This window comes from Pteronotus mesoamericanus, unplaced genomic scaffold, assembly GCF_021234165.1.
Source record: "Pteronotus mesoamericanus isolate MK-2021 breed Mesoamerican mustached bat unplaced genomic scaffold, CSHL_Meso_final contig_78, whole genome shotgun sequence".
NCBI classification, from domain to species: Eukaryota; Metazoa; Chordata; class Mammalia; order Chiroptera; family Mormoopidae; genus Pteronotus; species Pteronotus mesoamericanus.
This window is the reverse complement of record NW_026555258.1, coordinates 18,690,335-18,694,171: the sequence shown is the minus strand read 5'-3', so window position 1 is coordinate 18,694,171 and position 3,837 is coordinate 18,690,335.

The following is a 3,837-nucleotide window of genomic DNA, read 5'->3' as shown; positions in this document are numbered from 1 at the left end:
AGTATGAGCCACGTGTGTTAACTTGAGATTTTCTAGTAGCTACTTTACAAAGTAAAAACAGGCAAAGTTAATGACATATTTTATTTCACCCAGTATAGCCATAATATTATTTCAACATATAATCCGTAAAAAGTCATTGGTGAGGTAATTTATATTATGTTTTGCGCCGTCGCCAAAACCCAGTGTGTGTTTTATCGTTGCTGCACATCTTGATTCATACATTAAATTTTCATTTGAAATACTTGATCCATATTTAGATTTATAAAACTTAGGAGTTGAAAAGTAGATTGATGTAATTGTTCTAACCTTACTTGGTTGTTATTCTGAATATACCTAAAGTTTTCCAATAACTGAATCAAGTATCAGAAAATGATTTCCCTCTCCAGTTGCATTCACATTGACAAAACTGTTCATCTTTCATTAGAAGAACTAATTTTGAAGCAAAATCATATTTCAAAACTATAAATTCAACTCTGTCAACTCAGTATTGTTAGCATCAAATTTGGCAAGGTTGCATGAATGAAAAGAAAACTAAATTTATCAATATCACCAAACCATTCTTCACACTTTTTATTTTTGTGGTCAGTTTACATGATGCTATTGATTACATTTAAAGTTTGCATATTGACTGAAATGTGTTAAAAGTGTAAAGTCATTTTTTAATACATACTACGAAATGTTTCAATTTTAACTAAATTTTTGTAGTAAATAGATCACAAGTTTTTCCCATTCCAAGGAGCTTCCAATTTTAGCTCATTCATGTACATTGTGGTGTTAGGGAGACATAAAAATCCTACTGCTCCTTTTTGTCTTTCACTATGGAATATTTGGCATTTTGTTGTGTTTTGTTTCAAGAAAAGTATAAATTGGAATTCCTAGTATAGGAAATCATTGTAAACTTGTTTTATAACTCGACCATCTTCAACAGTTTCTTAACTGGCAATTATTATTTTATAGCATTTCCACCTATATACTGAAGAATTTTACCACCTGTATCCATGACTCTGTTTTTGGAGTCTGCTTCAGAAAACTGAGCACAGATATTTTCAGTATCAGACAGTGGAACAAAGCAATGAGGGAACCATTCTCTTGCTTTAAAATTTCAGTGCATGAGGTCTTTTGACTTTACATAGATAGAGTTCCATTCTTACAATGGAAACATTTTTCTATCTCTAGCTGAAATTCTTTGACAGATGGAAAATTGTCAAAAATATCTGTCTTGTGATTATGAATTGACATTTCTTTGTAAATTTGGATGTTCTTTGAGACAAAAATAATACCCAAAGTTTTCTCTGGGCTGTGTCTTTCATGACACAACTCATCCAAAGCTGAAGAGAAATACTTGCAATTTTAAAAATTTTGAATCAGTTGATCTTTGATATTATTAGAAATTTTTTGTATTCTATGAGCAAAATTACTTAGAGGATTAATTGAAATTTTTAATTTTTGTAAATATCTTCTTAAGTCTCTTAGTCATAAATTTCTAACTAAATCAAGCTTACTAAAATGATTTGTTTTTATCATCTCTCCATTAAGATTCTTTTTGTTTGTGTGTATATGAGAATTCAAACTGTTTTACAGCTGGCCAAGTTTACAAGCTCAAATCCTGTTAAAATGTTTTAAATTTTTGGTTGGAAATTTAGTTCTCATCTCATATTACTAATTTCTTGGATTCTTTTTTGACTATTAGAAGAATACTTACCAAACTCACTAGACCGTTGCTGAAAAATGATTAAATTTTAGGTGTTGTCTTAAATATTGTTCAGTGTGGTATCATTAACACTTTGGTATACAGCAAACAGCTTTTTCATTTTGCTGTGCCTGTGGTAAATTGCAGTTGCCACTCACTGAAGTGCGCTGTACTCTCTCCCACTCTTTTTCTTTACTGTACTAGTCATAGTACCGGCTTCTGTATTGCACTGAATTCCGCCTCAGTAATATGCCTTCATTGCAAATTTAAATATTTGTATTTTTAACCTGAAAATAGTTTAATTATATTATCATTAAAGTAGTATCTCAGTTTATGATTATGATTTGTATCAGTATTGTTGTAACTTGTGCTGTCTGCATAGGTGTACTTGTGCTGTGTACATAAGATATCCAAGTAAACACGTTGTGATGTTACTTCAGTGCATAAAAAACAGTCATCTGAACTGAATCAGTCTGTTGATACTGACTAGATTGGTGAAGTGTTTATCTGTAATACTAGAAATAATGCACGTTCCTGTACAAGTATTACAACAAACCAACAATGTCCTATGCGATACAACAGTTAAAGTGAATTGTAGTTCTACCAAAACAATAAAGTTGTGTTTAATGGAAAAATACTTATTGTGCTTCATATTTTAAAAATCTTTTCCTGTTCTCAATAACCTTAAATGACTACATACAGGACAGTAGAGAGTGGGAGTAAGCGGTGCTAGCTACAGAGAACCCCCAAAATCAAGGTGGCTTAATTCAATAAGAGTTCATTTCCCAGGCAGCCATCCAACATTCACTGCCTTCCAGCACTTGCAGCTGTGCCATCTGGAACATACACTTGCTCGCCCCAGAGGCAGGAGAGCAAGAGCTGGAGCGCTGTGTTATGCTTTAAAGCCCTGGCCTAGAAACAGCTTAGACCCATGGGTCCCTGCTTGGGGGCGGGCAAGTTGGCCCAGGGCAGTGTGACACACACAGGGGCTTCCCAGGGTATTTAAAATTTTAGGGAAACAACATATATAACTATTGGACATGGCACTGACTGCTGCTGTTACGTTATTGGGACCTATTTAGCAATGGAACTGTCGGGTATTTCTTTTGGCCCTAGTGGCACTGTGAAAAAAATGATTGCGGTACTAAGGATGCTGTAATGAAGAGAGTCTGGAACTGCTGATTTAGAAATCAGCTGCTCTCTTCCATTAGCCAGAAATCACTCACATGCCCGTTTGACCCTCCATACAGCCTTCCCTCCTTGTGAGCACATAGAATGCTTCTGCCAGTCTGTCCTGATCACCACACCCTTTCCGCCCTCCTGCACGCAGTGCGTACTTTCTACTCCCAAGGGTGACGATCCAAAGTCTGACTGGGTCATCGTTTCCAACTCAAAAGTCCCTGGTCTCTCTGTTAGAAGCTTGAGCATGTAGGAGCAGCAGGTCAATTTGTGGGCTTCCCGGAAGGGGGTTTGGGTGGGTGTCCACTTAGTGTTTGCCTTTGGGACTAAATGTCAGTGTGTGTCAAAGGTCATTCTTGGAGCAGTGCAATTTCTCCAGAAGGGTCTAATCTGCAGAGGCTATCGGCCTGGCCACTGTGGAGTAGGCGGAAAGCTGCGTGGTGGGTGGGAGCTGGAGTTCACCCCCTTTGTACAGGCTCCCCCTTAATCTCTGTTAAACCTCACATCTCATTTCCAGCCCCCTGCAGGGCCACAGTACCCAAGTAAAAAGCCTTTCAAGTTGTATTTGGTAAAAGAGGACACCTTAATTTTCTGTTGGGGTCATGGAGGGATGGATAACCACCTGACCAGGAAAGGCAGAAGTGGCATCTTGGACTTGACCTGATCTTTATGCATATTAGCAAGTGCTGTCTCTTTTTACCCCTTGATTTCCACCCCAGCACTTCCAGAGTACCTTTACCTCCACCTCCCAAATCTTTCTGGATTTCGTCAGTGCCCTTTTAGAAGGCAGTTGTGCCATTTTTTTCCTGTGCTTAAGTCGATAAAGATTCCTCTCAGTTATGTGTCTTCATGTCATTTGGGGTGACATGTCTCAGTTTTTTATATCAACTTTATTGAGCTATAGACCACACAAAATTTACCTTTTCAGCTTTATTGCTGAAAATAATTGACATTTTAATATATTTAAA